The sequence below is a fragment of the Ornithorhynchus anatinus genome, chromosome 17 (genome assembly GCF_004115215.2).
Source record: "Ornithorhynchus anatinus isolate Pmale09 chromosome 17, mOrnAna1.pri.v4, whole genome shotgun sequence".
Taxonomy (NCBI): Eukaryota; Metazoa; Chordata; class Mammalia; order Monotremata; family Ornithorhynchidae; genus Ornithorhynchus; species Ornithorhynchus anatinus.
In genome coordinates this window covers 29,852,460-29,864,815 of record NC_041744.1, presented here as the reverse complement: position 1 = coordinate 29,864,815, position 12,356 = coordinate 29,852,460, and the positions used below count along the sequence as shown (strand labels likewise).

The 12,356-nt window shown below is 36.9% G+C and overlaps 1 protein-coding gene across 2 annotated transcripts in view; it reads right to left on the bottom strand.

Moving 5' to 3' along the window:
- EPHA3 (EPH receptor A3) overlaps positions 1–12,356 on the bottom strand; it is a 248,480-nt gene that overhangs the window by 202,263 nt on the left and 33,861 nt on the right. The gene's annotated exons all lie outside the window — the stretch shown is intronic.

Genomic DNA, 12,356 nt, shown 5'->3' with positions numbered 1-12,356 from the left:
GCACCTATCTAACCTTTTCACTTATAGATAGCTTATTCCTTTGTTTTGCGCTTTTCGGACAATTATCTTCTAGCTAGCAAGCAGATGTGTGCAAATTGTATACATGCCCAAGCCAAAGAGCATCAGAAAGCAATATTTTGAAAAAGATCCCAATACCACCCACTCTGCCTAGACTAATTTCTTCCTACTAATAGTGTGTTGATTTGTTCTGATTAGGGGTAGTTGAGCCTTTTAAGGAGATGCCTTGGTTTCCATGGCTACCAGTAATTATGTTGTGTCAGCATGAAATCAAATATACCAGACTTTTTCTTACAAATAGAGGTGAAGGCAGGAAATATTTCTGACACTGTCTGCCTTATATCACATTTCATTGTGACATGACCTTAAATATCAAAAGCACCAAAAATTTAAAGTTCAAATTTATTTAGAGTCACCAAATGTGCTCTTTTCTCTGTTGTTCTTGTAACTTTAATATATAGTTTGGAGTATCAAATGTGCAACTGATACCCAAATAAATTGATATTAGCCTCAGAGTGCTTTACACTAGTAGAAGATACTGATCAGACTTTTCCCCACATCCCGCTCACACTAGAAACAGCAGGATTCCTCCTCTATTGCTTCCTCTATTCAGGACTGAAATATGAATTGACATCCAACAGAAAGCAGAAATGACAAAAAGGGGGGGCTCGCTAAGATGGAGGCACATGGTGTAGTATGTGAGGTTCATGTGAGGTTCCAAAATGTCATGGACTCTAGATCTCTCACGCATGTCCTGCCTCTGGTCTGGAATGTTCTCCCTCTTCATATCCAACAGATGGTCAATCTCCACACCTTCAGAGCCTTATTGAAGGTGCATTCCTCCAAGAGGCCTTCCCCAACTAGGCTCTCATTTCCTCTTCTCCCACTTCCTTCTGCATCACCCTTGCACTTGGATTTGCACTCTTTATTCACTCCTCCTACAGCCTCATAGCACTTTTGTACATATCCATAGTTTACTTATTTATATTAATGTCTATCTCTCTCATTTAGATTGTAATATCGTTTTGAGCTGGGAGTGTGATCTACCAGCTCTGTTATGCTGTACTCTCCCAAGTACTTATTACAGGGCTCTGCACACAGTAAGGACTCAATAAATACTATTATCTCAGGTTTCTGATGAAGTTTTAGGAATCACTGCTGAATGCTGAGGATTCCTCTTATCCTCTGATGCAGCATTCAATGACCGAAAGGAAAGCTGCGACATTCCAGGCAAGTTCACCTGAGAGCCAACAGTGGATTACAAATTATCACTTGATCATGGACAGCACCAAAGGTGGCTTGAAAAGGAAACCGAAACAAACTATCCAATCAGGATTGGGTTGTCTTTAAACAACTGCATAAGCAAAAGATCAAATTGTGTTTGTGACTAATTGTATTTGGTTTGTTTTGATTTAAAAATAGGTTTATAGCTTTGCTTGACAGTTATTTCCATTTTTAAAAAAAAATTTGGTGGAGTTTCTAGTCAAAATCTTGCAATGAGTTTAAGTTTTGAGACTTTAAGACCAAGAACCTGCATGAAGGAATTACGTGAGAGTAATTTTGACAGCACGACACATATGCTCTCATCTCATCCCTGTCAGCAGTGTTGTCATTCATTCATTTGGTGACATTATACTAGAGCACAGCCATTTTCAGTGGAGTATTTTGGCAGAGATGAGGGGGCTAGCTAAGATGAAGCCCCAAGTCACAAAGAAGATGCTCTATAAAATGGTCTCAGAGAATCAGACCCTGACCCTTCATTCCTTCCCCTTCTTCTCCTATCATGGGAGGAGCAGATTAGTGCAGCTAGCCATCAGACTAGCTGGAAAGGGGACCATCCTTCATCTGTCATGCACTGCAGGTTTGTGGGGAACCTGGTCCTAAATCATTCATAGATGACCTGCTTCTGGGTCTGCATTTTGTATTCAGCAGAGTAACAGCTTTGCTATGACCTATTAAAAGTCAGCCCTGACACGGTGAAGGTCAAATGTAAGATGCTGTGTGCAATGTCTTTCATTTAACAAATAATTAATACAAACTATTATTGGTGTTATCTTCATCAAGTTTGAACCCAAATGGTAAAATATGTGCATCACTGTCAGGTTATATTCGTGACATGTGGTATTCATCTTTCATTACAGCAAAACCACTTATCACTCTCTGGTTTTTCAGATTAGGGATCAGGCAGCCAAGGAGCCAGATTGTAAAATGCCTTTCGCTTTGCACTGAAGTACATCTTATGACACAAAATGCCAAGGACTTGTCAAAGTTGTAATTTTTATATAGAGATAATTTTACAAGAAGATAAAGGTCTAGCTAGAGAGCATGCTTATGTTATTCTGCAAATATGTAAATGTTACCCATAAACGATAATAAGTTTATCAACTCTAAACTTGAAGTATGAAATAAAACTACTAGAAACATGCAGAAATAAAGTATGACTGCAGCTTCCCAACTATTGAGGAATGAGGCTGTTCACTGAGCAATTTTTTCGAGGGCTACCCAGCAATTCCATCTTTTGGCCCAGGGTCATTTGTAAGGGAAGGAAATCCATTTTGGAATATGTGGTGAATAAAATGGACCTTATTTTTCCCACCAAACAAAGATTGGCTAACGAAGCTCCCAGGCAAGAATGACAAAGGCAATTGTTGGTGTTATTGTACTGAAAAATGTCAATGCTTCAGAGTATTTTTTTAATTAAGCTAGAAGATATATAAGATTTCTGGATAATTAATTAGAAAGATCTCTGAAGCTTCTTTATATCACTTATTTCATTTCTCAGCTTTAAACTTTTTCAATACATTAGAAATGTGGTTACCTGTTATGTCCCATTTTTAACCATCATAACCACTGAAGATTGTGTCATGAAAAAGTAATTTAAAATTACATAATTGTGTTTCTAAAATAATTTTTTTAACCTTGCTGTTACCACTTGATAGGAAATACAACTGCATCAAAATACTTGGCTAGTCTTTTTGAAAGGATAAAATAGGTTATTACTAATCTATTAATTTCATGCTAATTATCATGAAAATTTATCATATTTAATACAGGATGTTCAGTGCAAAGTGGAATAAAACCTCAGAAGGATCTCATCATATTTACTACCTTCTGTGTTAAATGACCAAAAAACTCATATGTAAAATATATTAAGGGGTTAGTCATAGGACTTAGAGGGTTAGTAGCATGCACATTCTTGGCTGTTGATATTCATGGCAAGTGGAGGTTTGGGACTTAGGATCAAAATGCCTGTAGCCTGTGAAAATGATCAAACTGTTTCCATTTTCTAACTCTAATAACACAAATACCACAATTGCCAAAGTTATCTGCTTCTTATCAAGATACATGTTTGGCACAAGAAGCATTCAATTCATTCATCATTGTCAGTGTACTAACACACTAATTATTTCAAATTGTTTCCTCAGGCAGAGGTCTAGGACAAATGCAGGCAAGCCAAAAATAGCAGTTATGAATAATTATGCATAATTTACCTCAAGGCCTGGACCAGTCTATCATTAAAACTTTTACTTGCCACACTGTGATCCGGGCTAATTGTAGACTTCAAAATTAGTTCAAGGTTGTCTTTTTATCCACTGCCAACTTCTATCCCTCTTAGCTTTCTAGTGCTGTAGCTGTTCAAATGAAATGCCACAGAGAATTTGAAAATAAAAAAGTAAAACAAAAATGAGATCAAAAAACAGCATGGGTGCTTACATCTTGCAAGCCTTTTCCAAGTTCACCAAAGAATAAACCTAAGGGGAAGAGGTCAAAACATGGTAATAACTTAGCTGTGGGAATTCTCTCTCTCTCTCCAGCTGAAAGGAGAAGAAAGGGTCCTGGAAATAGGCAAAAAATTTCTCTTCAACTCAAAATGAACTCTGAGGCCTGAAACTTTCAGGTCCTATACTTTCCCTAATGTTGTGAACTCTATATTTTGTTCTTTATGTAGAGAGGAAAGTAAAATGTCAATCACTAAAGCAATCCGACAAAACACTTTAAAACCGAACAAATTCACCTCTTTCCCTTTAAGATCCAAAACAAAGCCTTACACCATTCCAATCGTACAAGATTTGCTAAAACAATCTGTCTTGCCTAGCTATTCTCTATTTTTGTTATCTAGGGAATCTGAAAAGATGGGGAAAGAGTGAAAGTAGTTACTTCAGGAGATATTTTCATTCCCTCAGACTGTAAACTGTTTGAAATCAGCATTTACCTACCTTGTACTCTGAAGCACTTAATAAACTGTTCTACACACATTAGACACTTACAACCCTCCTTTCTCCCTTGCTATCCATTTACTTGCAAATCTTTAAATTCTGTTATTTTCCTCTACTTATTTATTTTAGAGTATGTCTTCCCCACTAGATTGTAAACTTCTCTAAGTTACGGATTACGTCTACATACTCTCTAGTGCTCTCCCAAGCATTAAGTATCCTACTTTTGCACAGAAAAAGCAATAAATAGACACTATTGATAGACTGAATAAATACTACTTTTTGATTGATTTACCAAAATAGAAGGCATACTGTTTCTATGAAAAGGATCTGGGCTTGAGACTAGGAAGGTGTGCTGGAGTCAGGCAGATTTCTAAATAATTTTGGTCCTAGTGATTCTAAATATTTGTTTTGTGGTGTCAGGACCAAGAGTAAGAACATACCACTTTCCATTTTCTCTATTTTCTTGGGCTACTTTTGTTTTCTCTGCTGAACACCTTATGTTGGTTCCTATAAACAGCAACGCCTAAACTCTGTTCCAGAAGTTCCTATAGAAAAAAAGCCACCAAGATACTCATTTTCTTAGCCTGTGTCTTCGCCTGTAGCTTGGTTTCTTTTAGACCTTGCCTGACTTCATTTATTTCCTGAATTGCTGAGCCCAACTATTTGTATGAAATACTATTTTTGCCTTTTAATCTCTAAACTGAATTCATAAACCATAAACTTCAAGCACCTCAAAAATCCCAAAGCAATCTTTAGTGCACACTTGGGAAACTAAGTCACTGAAATATTACATCAACTAAGAGTTTTTACAGAGTCTTTTGGGAAGTAATTAGACAAATGTGCCACTCCTGGTTTTCTGTTTACTGTTCTATCCAAATTTGGGGGAAATGTCTGTAGTGTACTAGAAAAGGGGAAGTAGAAGCATTAAAACATTAAAAAGTAATTTAAATGAATAAAATTAAAGAATCTTGCTCAATCTTAAGTGGCTTCAGAAGAAAATTTAGGAATTGGTAATGCATTCCTATCTAACCTAATTTGCACTTTCATTTTATTCATTCAGTCACTTCTTAGGAGGGAAAGAAATATAAAGAAAAAAGGAAATTTGGGTGGAGAAAGGCACAGAAAAAGAGTAAGGAAAATATGTCAGGAGAAACCAGTATAGGCCAGGGTATAGGATATGGTAGCGAGCAGAACTATTGGAGACTGAAGTGGGTGGCAAGGAGTAGGAGAGGTTCAAAGGTGTACAGGATTGTAATGAAGTCTGGAAAATGTCCTAAGAAACACCAGTTTCCTGGTTGGTGCAAGCAACAGCAAATACAATAGAGCAGTTTTGTTTGCTTTGGGAAACTGGCTTTTGTCTGGATAGTCTATGCCAAACAATCATCTGCTTTCTTTTTCTCTTCCTCTTCGTTTCTTTAAGGCTACCTGTCCTATTATAGATGGTTTCTGAAGGAGTCAAAGTTGATACCATGATAATAGATGTTATTTTTTCCATAGTCTATTGACGTTTCTTTTACTCTGCCCATAGATTCTAAAGACTAAATTTATGGTATGAAATCCACCTAAAATTCAGTTTTCAACTCGGCGTATTTATTATTCAATGCTTACGACAATTTCAATTTTCTAGGTATCTTTTCTTATAATAATAATAATGTTGGTATTTGTTAAGCGCTTACTATGTGCCGAGCACTGTTCTAAGCGCTGGGGTTGACATAGGGGAATCAGGTTGTCCTACATGGGGCTCACAGTCTTAATCCCCATTTTACAGATGAGGGAACTGAGGCACGGAGAAGTTAAGTGACTTGCCCACAGTCACACAGCCGACAAGTGGCAGAGCTGGGATTCGAACTCATGAGCCCTGACTCCAAAGCCCGTGGCTCTTTCCACTGAGCCACGCTGCTTCTTTGACTTTGACTTTGACCTGCTTCTAGGTAACTAGGTACTACTGATTTCTAGGTATCTTTTATATTTATGCATTCTGCTCACTATATGATATTGTTCTATCTAATCTGCAACATTGCTGTGTTTTCCCAGTTAGTGTCTCCACAAATTTTTATGCTCACATGTCAAAGATCATCCCCAATCAAAACTAACCTCCTGGAACCTATTATACTGCCAAGGACTCTGTGGGTGATAAATAAATATGTATTGATATTAATTAATGAGCAAAGTCCTTTCCAGTATCAGTGGAACCTAAAAATGAACCAAATAAATCCAAAAACCTCCCAAAGTCCAAGACTGGGGAAACAGCATGGGACTAGAAGTTGAAGGACCTGGACTTTAACCCTGGCTCCACCACATATCTGCACTCTGCCTTTTGGCAAGTCATAATTTCTCTAGGCCTTAGTTTATTCATCTGCAAAATAGGGATTCAACTCTCCCAAGCACTTAGTACAGTGCTCTGCACACACTAAGCACTTAATAAATATGACTGACTGACTCTGAATTAGACTGTAGTGCACACTGTGGAAAAGGACTATGTCCAACCTGATTAACTGTCATCTAACCTGGGGCTTAGTACAGTGCTTGCCACATAGTAAGCATTTACCAAATTACATTACTATTATTAGGGCAATGGAAACTTAGAACAGTTTACCAGGGTGCCAAGGAGGTTGACTCCGGATGACAGGGAATCATTTCTTGCCATTTTTATTCATTAAACACCCATATACCTGTAGGGGGATGACAGCTGCTATAAAAAGCAGTAAAGGTGCTTAGGAGTTCATGTTTTAAATTTGACATGAAAAGCAAGTCTTAGACTTGCAGAATAATTATTGATAAAAATGCAGATGTGGCAGAAGTTGGGCTTTTCCTTCCACCTTCTATGCAGGGAAAGTTGTAGAAGCTGAAGTGGAAGAATAATTCATTTAATACAGATGGATAAAGAAAATCACACAAGCTAACCTCAGAAAGGGGGATTTTTTCAGAGGTGGAGATTTAGGCTTAGCACCAAATTGTAATAGTTGTAAAATAACTACGTTTTCCAGTTAAAAATGTTTTGGTCTTAGTTAAGGTCTTCCTTAAAGTACATACAGTCCTACTCTTGATGTGTGTTAACTAGCTGGGAAGTCCTTAGGAATTGATTAACCTGTTTAAGATTGGCACAGGAAGAGAAAAGGTACGAAAGAAGGCATTCCAATAATCAAATGCTAACTTCTATCCACAGATTTTCAATCAAACATGGTATTTATTGAGTGCTTACTTTGTGCAGACCACATAACTTGCAAAGCCTGCACTGGAACGTATCTCTTGACGCCCATTCACTTCCCTATCCACTAGACCACACTGCCTTTTAGTCTTTGAATCCTGTGTAATACAAAGACTGTATTTCATCAGATTATCTAGGATAGCCATCAGTTAAACAAAAATAATGGCATTTGCTAAGTGCTTACTATTTGTCAAGCAGTGTTCTAAGCACTGGGGTTAGATAAGAGGTAATCAGATGGGACACAGTTGCTGTTCCAAATTAAATTTAGCTCTTTCTGTGGTGTCTTTATTTGTCATATTAATAATACCATTTGAAAAATTGCTAAATGGTACACTTAAGAAGTGAATGAGGGACTGCACCTTCCAAAATGTCCAATTAACTGGATAACTTTACTAATTCAAAGTAGTTTTTTTTTACTCCAATTATCCAGATAATTGCCTTAATTTTCTGCTCCATTTTTGCCAAGGAAACTGTCCTGAACTCACTTCCCTATATTCTTGATTTCCTGACCTGCCACAAAAAAGTTATATGATTTAATACACTAAGAATTCTAAAGACTAGTGAGATGAAACATTTTCCAAGGTATTGGTCTTTAATATTATTAATGCCTTTCTCTTTCCAAAGGTGCCCCTTAACTATTATTCTTTTGACATTAACATGTTTAAATTGGGGTTACTGTTTCTGTCTCTTCTTTCAAATCCAATAGGTAAAATTGATCAGCATTTTCTCCACTTCCTAAGAAAAGCGAATTTTCAATTGCAGACATCTTTGTAAATTGAAATTGTATGCCCTACCTAGTCAGATGATTATCCTGGTCAGACACAAGTTGTGTTTTTGTCCTAATTATCTGGGTAATTGTTTCTGCTGGTCTCCAGATGGGAAATATATATTCCCAGCTGAAAAAAAAATGCAAAATGCAATGGCTGCAAACTGCATCCTTCTGCTGTCTAGTGCCTGATTAGATTTTTTAATTAGTTGACAATTATGCTATCTTCACCATGAAATGTCTGCCACTCTACAATATTCTGTAAAAGTTATGAACAGAATTACAACAATTTTCATGGAGAATACAGAATTGATTAGTGCCTCTCTCTCAAACAGGTGCTCCTAAGAAAAATTCTGGGCTGGTTGGAGGTGGAGGAACAAGGGTAGACTAGATTAGATCATTTTCCAGTGTCAGGAACCAGGTTGGCTGGTTGGGAAGGTTCCCAGAAGAATCCCAGCTTCGTTCCAGGAAGCTTCCATATAAGCAGGTGTAGAGGACTCTTACTAGCCTTTTAAAACCAATAAGAAACTATGTATAGCTTTCTGTAGAGTCAGAGAATGAAGAAAGCAGAGTATATGCATTTTTGTGACATTGAAATGTACTTGCTAACAATTACTGAATGTCAAACACTTTACAAAGGCACTTCTGCAGAACAAGTTTAAGAGAAGGTTCTGACCTTGAAGTAGCATACAATCTAATGGCTGTGGCAAGTACATCTAAATTCACAAATATACAATGGTTAAAAGAACATGAATTTAGTTTAAACCATTCTAACATGCATAACTCCAAACAAATATTCACTACTCTCTAGTAATGGTAAGAAATAAGGTTTCCCTTGTTTCACAATCTGTGATGCAATCTAAATGGCCATTTTTCTGAGCTTTGATTATTAAACCATTAATCTTAAGATCTTTCCAGGCAATTACTACAATTATGAAAATAACTGTAAAGAAGCTTTATTTTACGACAGCTAAGTTGCAGACCCCTATAAAAAATTTGAGTCTGCAATAGGCAGTTCACTGCAAAAGTGGACTTGATAATATTTTTATGATGGAAACATAAAAAGTAAATGTTTCTAAAAGTAATTTGCATTTCATAAAGATTAAATATGATTATAATAATGCAACAGCCTAGTTTATCTGAAAGATGTTAGGATAATTAAATATTGAAATCAGTGAATGGTATTTATTGAGCATCTACTGTGAGCAAAGAAAGCATGTTGGGAGAGTACAGTAAAATCAGTAGACATGATCCTTGCCTCAAGAAGTTTACAATATAGCAGGAGTGACAGACACTAAAATAAATTATAGATAGGAATAAGGAAGTAGAATATACAGGTAATGCAAATACATGCATTTGGAGGATGGGGTGAGTACCCAAGTGCTCATATATTTAAGCCTATATATGCACACTTAAAGCAACCACACCTAAAAGATCCATCAGTGGTATTTATTGAGTGCTAACATCAGGCAGTGACCTTCAGGATAAGAGAGTTGAATCAAACAAGGAAAAGATCATCAAAATTAAAGAGAAAAGCATGGGAGAAAAAACTATTCCAAGCAGAATTTCCTGGAGAGCACTGCAAGAGCTTTAGGTCAGGGTCCTTTACAAATGGAAGAAAAGGATTCTTGAATCCAAGAGCCCCTCTCTGTGCCCCAATTCAAAAAATGATCATAAAATAAAAAGGAAGGATAACTTGACTGATAACTGATTCTTAACTAGCTGAGGCAGACTCGGCAGAGGATCATTTCATTTAAATAGGCATCAATTATCAAATATTTATCCTATTTATCAGCTCTGAAATGAATGTAAACATTTACAACTCCAATTTTCCTTAAGACAAAGCCATAATCATAAAATAGAGATATTATCTGTCAGCAGAAATGACTATTTTCAAAACAGTATACTTTTTGGTATGACAAAGCAGCTCCCTTACCAATGTGAGGACCTGAGAAATGCATCATAAGTAAAAATGAAATCAGTAGATCCATCACTTACTTTGCAAAGGATATGACTTATTGGGAAAACAAAATATTACAGAATAATCTGAAAATAGAACCAGTGTGAGTAATTCTATACTGACTTCACAGAAGATTCGAGTATACAGATTCAGAGGCAGACTAGGCATTTATATATATAAATACATATCTATATTTTCTCCTTGGTTTTACAAGAAGAAAATAGGAGTCATTCTATAAAAGCAATAGATGAAGTCAAACTTCATTAAAAACACTCTTTTGTTCTTCTGCGCAGTATTATTAACCAGTGGAAATCACCCCTGTAACAGGTCATTAACTCTACAAGTGAGATGGGGTATTTATAAACAGACAGTTATTTTGCTGCCAGGTAATAACCCTTTGGGAAATACCTACAAAATTATAGTAAGGAAATCCCTTTTTAGAACATTACCTGTAAAGGTCAGGAAGAAAGATCTTCCAGCTGAACTTGAGGTAGGCAATTGGCAAGAGGCAGGATCTATTTTATTTGAACAGTCAGAAATGTTGGGGGTGGTTTGGGAATTTCATGGATCATGACTTTATTCAATGTAGTCGATCCCAAGTGATTTTGAGAATATGATAGGTAAGGATTATATGAGCTAAAAGGAATAGAACTCTAGTACTCTTCTTGACAAAATAAAAATTGATTTTTCATTATTGGCAGTTTTGTGAAATTTCTGTTTTTCACTGCCATTATGTAAGCTTTTGATTTCCAACAATTAACCCCTTCGAGATGATTTAGCTTTTGCTCACTTAACCAATAAATATTTTGGTTTGATTATCCCTATGCCATTTTCATACTGAAATGATTGTTTCTGACCGTTCAAAAGGAAAACAGAAAAATTTACCAAAACCTAACAGATGGGTGACATACAGATGAAAAGAAGCCTAAGGATCTCCCAATCAATCTACTTGCTCTCTAAATACCCCAAGACTTCGCATTCTCTATTTATCCTCATTTTCTATAAGGCAGTCACATTCATTACTTAAATAGTTTTAACAAACATCAAAATCGTATTTGACCATTGTATATACTTCCCTATGCACCAGTTTAAATATATATGTTTTTTAAATTACTCTATACCATGTCATTGTAAATCAAAGAGATTTACATACCAAATAAAACAATGTGGTGGTCACTCACTGGTGGTATCAATATCTACTTACCCTTCTATGAGAGTAATCAAAAATATCCACTAGGGTTTTACCTTTTAATGTCTAGTCATCTTTAATCAGGAGTCTAGGGAATGATTACTGTGAATGCTGCTATATGTTCCTCTTTTCTTTCTTTACAAATTATCCTTAACTTTGAATGCCTTGTAATAACACAATTTTCTTAAAATATGCATGCCATATTTTCTCTCAACCTTTTCCACTACCTCTTCTAAGCCTTGTCCCACTGTTGGGTCTACCACTATTTGAATCTTCAAAATCTTGTGTGTGTGTGTGTGTGTGTGTGTGTGAGAGAGAGAGAGAGAGAGAGAGAGAGAAAGAGAGAGAAAGAGAGAGAGGGAGAGAGAGGGAGAGAGAGGGAGAGAGAGGGAGAGAGAGGGAGAGAGAGGGAGAGAGAGGGAGAGAGAGGGAGAGAGAGAGAGAAGGAGAGGGAGAGGGAGAGGGAGAGGGAGAGGGAGAGGGAGAGGGAGAGGGAGAGGGAGAGGGAGAGGGAGAGGGAGAGGGAGGAGTCTCTTCATAAATGAAGCCTCCACTGATTGAATTCTCTCTTAGCTTCCACCCTGTTGCCTTGCTAGACCTGAATTTTCACCTAGAAATCACATAATAAACCTAATTCTCACCTAAGGTGGGTGAGCAGGGGACTGTAAAAACAGTGATGAGGTCACTATTTTCCCCTTCTTCTACAGTGAGGTCGCTGGGCCAGTTGTATTCTAGTCAAAAACTTTCACTTCTAAGATGCCATTCTTTTCAGTGATGATATGGATGATGATGTTTCCTGTCAAGACTGGCCAAGTTTCATTCTTGAGACTTCAAGAACAAAAACCAATATGAAAGGGTTTTTTTAGAAATAGATTTGTGCTATGCCACTAATGTTCTCTCATCTTTACCAGTCATGTTCCCACTGGGACACGAAGTGCAATGAGTGAGTAGGCAGGCAGGAATGAGCCACATTGCAAGGCCATGCCACGGTTTCTTAT